This window comes from Elephas maximus, chromosome 19, assembly GCF_024166365.1.
Source record: "Elephas maximus indicus isolate mEleMax1 chromosome 19, mEleMax1 primary haplotype, whole genome shotgun sequence".
NCBI lineage: Eukaryota > Metazoa > Chordata > Mammalia > Proboscidea > Elephantidae > Elephas > Elephas maximus.
The window spans coordinates 24535511-24545201 of NC_064837.1; the positions used below are offsets into that span (position 1 = coordinate 24535511).

At 44.2% G+C, this 9691-nt stretch overlaps 1 protein-coding gene across 1 annotated transcript in view; it reads right to left on the reverse strand.

The window, feature by feature from the left end:
• Positions 1-9691, reverse strand: part of LOC126063114 (leucine-rich repeat-containing protein 37A2-like) — a 309607-nt gene that overhangs the window by 213991 nt on the left and 85925 nt on the right. The gene's annotated exons all lie outside the window — the stretch shown is intronic.

Below are 9691 nucleotides of genomic sequence, written 5' to 3' on the forward strand. Positions count from 1 at the left end.
GCTTCCTTTCTTCATTATACTGCCTGGCTTTCTGTATATGTTCAATTTCACTTCCTCTGGAGACCGGAGAAAACTGAATGGCTTAGATGAAGACTTACATTAACAGATGCAATGGATAGACTGGCTTCCCTGCTTTCAACGCAAATCAGTAAATAGCAAGCTGTTCTCATTGGGCTTCTCAGCCACTCCCAATGGCCTTTCCAGCACCGGCTGAATCTGATCCAGCTCCTGGCTGTTCAGAAGAGCCTGGCATATGACATCCAGCTGCTGTACCAACAGATGACTCAAGTTTTTTTCATTTGGAAAAGAAGGACAAAGTTGTCAGTATGGAAAAGAATGACAAGGTTAGCTTCCGATTCAGAAAGGCAGTTGATCATTCAGATATGGGTGTGCTGAATAAGGAAACAGCACCTTCCTTCCTCCTGAAGAAATCCAAGTTGGATTTCTAGATAATCGTCCTGTGCGGGATGGGGATGAGAGTGGACTCTGATGCAATGCAATGCCGGGTATAAGGCAAGAAACTTCTAGAAGCTTGTGATTCCCAGACCAAGAACTAGTGGGCTAGGGCAGACCTGTGAAGCTGCTGAACATTGCATATCTTTCTTTCTTGCCTCCTCCCTTCCATCCAATAATCCCGTCTCCCCCATATTCCTGACCCATATCCTGTAGGAGTCTAGATAGGACCAAATTCTGAATAAATGAAAACAGAAACTTTGCCTGACTCATTCATCGTTGCATTTCCAGTGCCTGGCACACAGTCGTTAGTTGTTGTTGTTAGGTGTCGTCGAGTCGCTTCCGACTCATAGTGGCCCTATGCACCATAGAATAAAACATTGTCCAGTCCTGCAACATCCTTACGATCGTTGCTAAGCTTGAGCTCATTGTTATAGCCACTGTGTCAATCTACCTGGTTAAGGGTCTTCCTCTTTTCTGCTGACCCTGTACTTTGCCAAGCACAATGTGCTTGATAAATGCTTGATGAATGAATCAATGAATGAAATAAAAATAAGGCAGAGGGCACTATTACTATTTCCATTTCATAGGCTGTGGGAAGTTAAGGTACACAACTTGTAAGTGGTGGGGCCATTATGTTACTGTGATGGATTGAACTGTGTCCCCCAAAAGTGTGTGTCATCTTCACTAGGGCATGATCCCCAGTATTGTGTGATTGTCCACAATTTTGTTATCTGATGTGATTTTCATATATGTTGTAAATCTTACCTCTTTGATGTTAATGAGACAGGATTAGAGGCAGTTATGTTAGCTAGGCAGGACTCAATTTGCAAGATTAGTTTGTATCTTGAGTCAATCTCTTTTGTGACATAAAAGAGAGAAGGAAGCAGAGAGACAGAGGGGCTCACTACCACCAAGCTAGATGAGCCATCTTCTTTTGATTCATGGTTCAATATTTTGTCCATAGAATTCTTCAAAATTGCAACTCGAAGATTGAATTTTTACTTCAGCTCTTCCAGCTTGAGAAATGCCAAGAGTGTTCTTCTCTTTTGGTTTTCTAACTCCAGGTCTTTGCACATGTCATAATACTTCACTTTGTTCTCTAGAGCTGCCCTTCGAAATCTCTTCAGCTTTTCCATCGTCATTTCTTCCATTCGCTTTAACTACCCGATGTTCAAGGAGCAAGTTTCAGAATCTCTTCTGATATCCATTTTGATCTTTTCTTTCTTTCCTGTCTTTTTAATGACCCTTTGCTTTCTTTATCTCTGATGTTCTTGATGTCATTCCACAACTGGTCTGATCTTCATTCATTAGTGTTCAATCAGTCAAATCTATCCTTGAGATGGTCTCTGAATTCAGGTGGGATATACTCAAGATCGTATTTGGATTCCCTTGTACTTGCTCTAATTTTCTTCAACTTCCTCTTGGACTTTCATATGGGCATTGATGGTCTGTTCCACAGTCGGCCCCTGGCTTTGTTCTGACTGATGATATTGAGCTTTTCCATCATGTCTTTCCCATGCACCTGTCGGTTTGCCATAATGTGGTGGCTTGCATTTTGCTGTGATGCTGGGAGCTATGCCACCAGTATTTCCAATACCAGCAGGGTCATCCATGGTAGACAGGTTTCAATGGAACATCCGGACTGAGACAGACGAGGAAGAAGGACCTGGTGGTCTACTTCTGAAAAACTTGACCAGTGAAAACCCTATGAATAGCATAGGAACATTGTCTGACATACCGCTGGAAGATGAGCCCCTGAGGTTGGAAGGCCCTCAAAATGCAACAGGGGAAGAGCTGCCTCTTCAAAGTAGAGTCAGCCTTAATGATGAGAATGGAGAAAGCTTTCAGGGCCTTCTTTTGGTGATGTGGCATGATTCAAACTGAGAAGAAACAATTGTAATTATCCATTAGTAGTCAGAACATGGAACGATTGAAATATAAATCTAGGAAAATTGGAGGTTGTCAAATATTAAACGGGATGCATAAAGTCGTAGGCATTAGTGAGCTGAAATGGACTGGTATTGGACATTTTGAATCAGACAATCATATGGCCTATTATGCTAGGAAGGACAAATTGAAGAGGAATAGGATGGCATTCATTGTCAAAAAGAGCATTTCAAGATCTACCCTGAAGTTCAACACTGTCAGTGATAGGATAATATCCATACACCTACGAGGAAGACCAGTTAATGCCACTATTATTCAAATTTATGCACCAGCCACTAAGGCCAAAGATGAGAAAACTGATGACTTTTAGCAGCTTCTGCAGTCTGAAATTGATCAAACATGCAATCAAGATGCATTGATAATTACTAGTGATTGGAATGAGAAAGTTGGAAATAAAGAAGGATTGGTTGTTGGAAAATATGACCTTGGTGATAGAAACGATACCGGAGATCACATAATACAATTTTGCAAGGCCAACGACTTCTTCATTGCAAAATACCTTTTTTCAACAATATAAATGGTGCCTATACGTGTAGACCTCACTGGATAGAAAACATAGGGATTAAATTGACTACATCTGTGGAAAGAGACAACAAAAAATTTCAGCAGTGTAATTCTTATGTATATATGTTATTTCATTTCATGGATACTAATGGTAAAATTACTATCAGGGGGAGGTCCACAGTTTTGTTTTTAACATTAGAAAGGGATTCTTAGCTGAGTTTGTGCTCCAGAAGAAGGGTAAATCAAGAAAGAAGAAAAGGCAGGCAGGAAATGAAGATTCCAAGCCAGGAAACAGTGAGAGGAAGTTGGGGGTGACAGCTGTGTGACAGGTCTAGGCAGGAACTAGAGACAATGGAGGGCAAATCTCCGGGAGAGAGAGAGTTCTGGGGAAAACGCAGACTAACTGCTATGGCAGAACGTTCCTGGAGAACTAAGAATATGATAATGTGAAGTCATAATATCTACTAATTTATTTTGTTTTAGGCAATTTGCAGAGTAACCTGGTTACAACTGTCTGCATGCAGTAGCCCTGGGGCTCCTAATTCTAATTTGTTTATTAAAACGTATTTTTAAAGGCATAATACAAACACGTGGTATCAAATTCCAAAGGTACCAAAGGGTACGTGGTGCTGCAGTCTCCCAGTTTCCCTCCCTGAAGGCAACCACCATTACCAGTTCCTTGTGTGTCCTTCCAGAGTTATTCTACACCAGTGTTTTCCGACAGGACTTTCTGTAAAGACGGAAATAGTTTATATCTGCATTGTACCATTTGGTAGCCATCACTAGAAATAGCTAGTGAGCACTTGAGATGACTAGTGTGACTTAGGAGCTGCTGTTTAATTTTATTTGTATGAATTTAAATTTAAATAGCCACAGATTTATACATATGCCACATAACACATAGTAGCATACTGTCAAAATGGCATCGTGGCATTAGACCTAGTCTAACTTTGTGGAGGAAGAAAATCACCATGAGCATCAGCCCAAGGCTGATTCCTATGAGGCAGAGGTCAAACATACCTCCATCCTCCAACCCTTTTACCTATTCTGACACCAGCCGTCCCTCCCACAGCATTCTCTGCTCTACTGGGTTCAATAATTCATTGCAATGGCCACACGGAACTCACAGACTATGCTTACAGTTTTGGGATTTATTAGGGAAGTAACAGGTTACAATTCAGGATCAGGAACAACTCAAGATACAGTTCTTTGGTCAGGACAGCTTCTCAGCCGTGCCTGCAGGCAGGCTTCTCTCTCCTCTCTCAGCCCCTTGGCCCCTCAGTCGGGCCTCTGCCCTGCTTGGGCAAGCTCCTTTAGCTCTGCCAATAAGCACCCGGAGGCACCCCACTCGGCCAGGAAGCCTCCTGCCAAAGGCACTGTGCTCTCTAGCTCTGTGGGTCAGCACGCTGACTGTAGCAGCCTTCCTCGGTGGGCTGGGAAGCCCTCTGCACCGTCTAGTGCCAGTCTCCTGCTTCTGTTGCTGGCGTTTCTCTGCTTTGCTTGCTACTGCCACTTCTCACCATCTCACACCTTCTCTGATGTTACAGCTCTGTCTGTCTCCTGAGTCTAGGAGGCTCTCAGTGCAGGGAACCTGGGCCTAAAGGACATGCTCTACTCTTGGATCTTCTTCTTGGTGGTAGTGAGGTTCCTCCCGCCCCCCAGCTCCTGGGATTGGCTCATTTTAAGCCTAGCGGGATGGCAAAACTTACCAATCCACTACAAGATTTCCATATACCTTATTTGCATAGTCCCACTCTGAAGTTTCTATGCACCATGTTTGCATTATTAGTAGGCTGTCCAATCCCCTTGGTGGGCCCCAAGCACCCTATTTGCATAGCACCACCCAAACATTTTGTGGGAGTCACAAGACCATGCATGGCTAGAAGGATCCTATTAAGTAATTCACTGCACCACACATACTATATACACCACACTACATCTTTCTTTGTTCACTTGTTGTGTGCTGTTGAGTTGACTTGGAATCATAGCAACCCTGTAGGACAGGGTAGAGCTACCCCATAGGGTTTCCAAGGCTGTGATCTTTATGGAAACAGGCTGGCACACCTTTCCCCTGTACAGCCGCTGATGGGTTTGAGCAGCCAACCTTTGGTTAGCAGCCGAGTGCTTAACCATTGGACTACCAGGGGTCATTTTTCTTCACCTAGTAACCCCTATGTATCTTGGAGAGAGATTGTTCCAGTCTGCCTCATTAGAACAAACAAACTGCTGCATAATATCCTTCTCTTGCAATCCACTAAGGCAACCCTTTATTAACTGCCTGGAGAACCCTAATGACTCTAAAGCCTTCCACAGATAGCAAAACCAAGAGACCTTGCACCAACTCTAGGTTCCCCAACCCTCTACTTTGATCCTTTGATCAGCCTAAGCCTGAGACAGCTTGACATTGAACAGTCCCTCTTGGGAGACAGGAAAACGATTTCCTATGAATTACTACCCTAAAATACACTTTCTACCACGTGCCCCCTGTGCCTGACATTCAGTGGTGACTACGCCATTTTTTAGGGTTAGTCATGGCTCTCTCAGCTCTCCACCAAAGTGAAAAGTCTCCTGAGAAAGGCAGCAATTAAGGTCAAGCACCTGGAGCCGATTTGGCTTTCCTCTCATGAGAGGGGCCAATGGACTTTATGGAACAGTGGAGGCTCTGATGGTGAATCTCACTGTTCTTAAATTGTCCTTAAATCCATGTGGATCGCTGGCTAGTTTTTGCCTTTAGACAGCCTTCCTCTTAGGTATTTCAGGTTATAAAAGTATTTCTAGTTTTAAATGGCCTCTAGAGAAAGAAACTTCACTAAGCTGCTGTCTTAGTTACCGAGTGCTGCTGTAACAAATACCACGAGTGGATGGCTGACACAGAAATTTATTTTCTCACAGTCTAGGAGGCTAGAGGACTGAATTCAGAGCACTGGCTTGAGGGGAAGGCTTTCTCTGTGTGTCAGCTCTGGAGGAATGTCCTGGTCTCTTCAGCTTCTGCTTCCTGGTTCCTTGGAGATCTCCATGTGTCTTAGCACCTGCCTTATCCCATCTCTCTGTGTCTCCCTCTGCTCCTCTGTTTAATCTCTTTTTATATCTCAAAAGAGACTGACTGAAGGCACACCCTACACTAATCCTGCCTTAATACAACAAAGGTAACCAAATGGGATCATAACCACATGCGTGGAGGTTAGGGTATACAACACATTTCGGGGGGACATAATTCAATCATTATCACCCTGCTTTGATGTTTAACCCTGTATACACCTTTTCTTCTGGTGTTTCCTGTGGGAAGCAGTAGGCACAGGATTTAGTGTCAGACAGAGCTGAGTACAGATTCCATCTCCAAATGGCATAGTCCCTTTGCAGTTTATGGGGCAAATACATAGTATGCACTAACCCTTAAAAGGTCTGTCTGTGTTTCATAAGGAATCACATGAGGAAAATGAAGGAATGACCTAAAATTCACTCAATAATATTCCTTGAGCCATCACTAAGGTCAGAGCTTGTACTAGGCATTGAAGGGAGGAGGGAGCTGTGGAGTTAAAGGAGATCTGACTCTTGCCTTGTCAGTGTTCTTGACCTTAATAGAGAACAGTGGTTAAGTCTTTACATTGATAGGCATTACCTGTCATTATGTTCCATTTATAGGCAACTCCTAGAAGAGTGGAATCAGGGGGTGTAACCACCAAACCAGGGCTCATTCACACACTAGGGTATGTAGAATTATTGGCCCCAATTCTTCACCCTTCCCTACGTCCATGGACTCATTTCTCTTTGTGGGGAGAGTGTACTTTCTTGTTTCCTGGCTTTGGCCTTGGCCATGTGTCTTACTCATCTAGTGCTGCCATAACAGAGATACCACAAGTGGATGGCTTTAACAAGGAGCAATTTATTTTCTTACAGTCTAGTAGGTTACAAGTCCCAATTCAGAGTGTCGGCTCCAGGGGAAGGCTTTTTTTCTCTGTCATCTCTGGAGGAAGGTCCTTGTTCTCAATCTTCCCCTGGTCAAGGAGCTTCTCAGGCACAGGGACCCCATGTCCAAAGGATGTGCTCTGCTCTTGGTGCAGCTTTCTTGGTGGTATGAGGTCCCCAACTCTCTGCTTGCTTTCCTTTCCTTTTATCTCTTGAGAGATAAAAGGTGGTGCAGGCCACACCCCAGGGAAACTCCCTTTACCTTGCTTGGGTCAGGGAGGTGACCTGAGTAAGGGTGGTGTTAAAATCCCACCCTAATCCTCTTAACATAAAATTACAATCACAAAATGGAAGACAACGACACAATACTGGGAATCGTGGCCTAACCATATTGATACACACATTTTTGGGGGGACATGATTCAATCCATGACACCGAGTGACTTGATTTGACTCATAGAATGGTGCAGAAATGAAAGTGTGCCAGTTCTAAGTCCAGGCTTTAAGAAGCCATATATTTTCTACTGGCCTTTTTATGCCTCTGCCTTCTCCATGAGAAGAGCTCCTCCTGGGTCAACTGCTGACTCTTCAGCCTGGGCCCTGGAATGAAAACTCCTGGGACAGATCCACCCCAGCTGATCTGCAGCCTTAGAGTAAGAAGCAGAGCTGAAGCAGCACAGAGTTAAAGTGCAGCGCCCCAGCCAACCTGCAGATCTGTGGGAACTGTTAGGTCAACTCACCAAGTTTCAGAATGGTTTATTACACAGTAATATCGTGGCAATAGCTAACCCATATGTACACTGACTCCTTTGTTAGGCTATGGGGTCAGCTGCTGCAATAGAGAACCAAAGAATAGCGGGTTAAATAAGAGGGAAGTTTCTTGATCTTTCATGTAACAATCTGGTTAGGAAGTCAGGGCTAGTTTAGGGGCCACTTTGTCAGGGTCTAGGCTTCTCCTATCTTCTTGCTTCACCAACCTTGGGGTATGGCCCTAATCCACATGAAGTCTCCATAAGGATTGCAGTTTAAGTCTTAATTTCCTTTAGCCCTGCAAGCGAAGACACTCTACAGTATTACACCAAACTATGCTCTAACACATAGACTCTCAACCTGAACCATTTCCCACTTCTGCTTCAGGCCTCAGGATTTTTTTCTCCTCTTGAATGTGTGCTTCTCTTGACTCCACTGGTGCTCAACAACAGCATCTCACTCCTACCAGACCCAGGCCTCAACAATAGCATCTCACTCCCACCAGGTCCGTGGGAGCCAGAGCTCATTGAGTGTGGTGCTTTCCAGGAGGCCCTAATTTCCGTGGCGGTGAGCAGTAGCCCAGGGTTATCTATGTTGGCAGTCCAAGGTAAGACTCAGTCATGCCTCCCATTCTCACAGACTTAACCAGACACCAGTCCCCTCACCTCCCACTCCTCTGCCCTGCCTCTCTACAGTCATCTCCCTGTCACCTCCAGCCCGGAAGAAACCGCAGAACCTCTGCTTCCTCTAAGTCCCTGCCCTTCTTGTCATAGCTCAGTGGTTCCTAAAATGGACATCTGTCTCCTGGAGATGGATTCAAGTGGGGCAGGCATGTAGGTTTGGAGGGGAGGTGTCCAGGAATTAGCCTTTTAAATAAGCATCCCAGTGATGTTTGAGGATAGAGGTTGGCAGAATATGCTTTGAGAAATTGTATTTTCCTATTGACACTTGAAACACTAACTCTCCTATTTTGGATGTGTGGCCTAGGGCACTTGGGCTGGTTACTTACATTCTTTGAGCCCCGTTTCTTTATCTGTCAAATGGGAATAACAAAATATCTTCCAGGGGTGGTTGGACTACATGAAATAAGAGTGTAAAATGCTTAACCCAGAGCTTGGCACCAAGTAGGCGAGTGTAAATGCTAGCTGCTGCTGCTTCCTATTATTGTTATTTATTCTTGTGCTTTAAACATAGTAAATATTTGCCGGCTCACAGAGGTCACCACATAGGGACAAACATTTGTTTTTCATCCTCAGTAAAGAACACTGAGAGGTAGCTGAGTCAGGTCAGTATCAAGAGAACAGGTGTCTCTTGCCCAGCATTGGCAAACTGATGGACCGAATGAAGTACAGATGGGCTGTTCATTTTGCCTGGAACCCTAATCAGCAGAATATGCCAGGAGGCCACTGCCCGATTACATTGTTCTTCTGGGGGACTCTGTGCCGTGGTTCCTTGGTTGGCATCATTCTTCATCTCAGATTACTGAGCTGCCAGCATTTATTTGTGGTCCTAGAGGTCGATTAGCAAGTCTTGCTCATTCAGGATTTCTTTTACTCACTAATGTGTTTAGCTCTCCTTGACTTATAAATGTGAATTAATGACTTTTTCTTTGCTTTTAGTAAAATACTTAAATAGGGGTAGGTATATTTTTTAAATTTTTTTATCCTTCTTTTTGCTCTTAACATGTCTGATTCCCACATGGATGAGCAGAAGGTGTGCAGGAACCCTTGCATCTTCTGCAATTTTTACTTGTGCTGTCACTTTGAATCATGCAGACCGGTGGATGAGGAAGGAAGCAGGTGGGTCTGGTGCTGGGCCGAGCTGGAGGGGGCTGAGCAGCATATATTTGATCCCTGGTGGGGTTCTCCAGAGGGTAGGGCAGTACACATGAGCAGAGAAGTGACCCCACCAATAGATTTTCTGAATCAGCACCATCCCAGGCCTGAAGAGGGCAATGTTGGGCAATTACTGTTCTCACATATTCTTCCTTTACCCTGATTCTCCTGTACCTTCCTGAGAGCTACCCAAGTGTCTTATTTATCTAGTGGTGCTATAACAGAAATGGATGGCTTTAACAAAGAGAAAAATATTCTGTCATACTCTAGGAGGCTAAAAGTCCGAATTCAGGG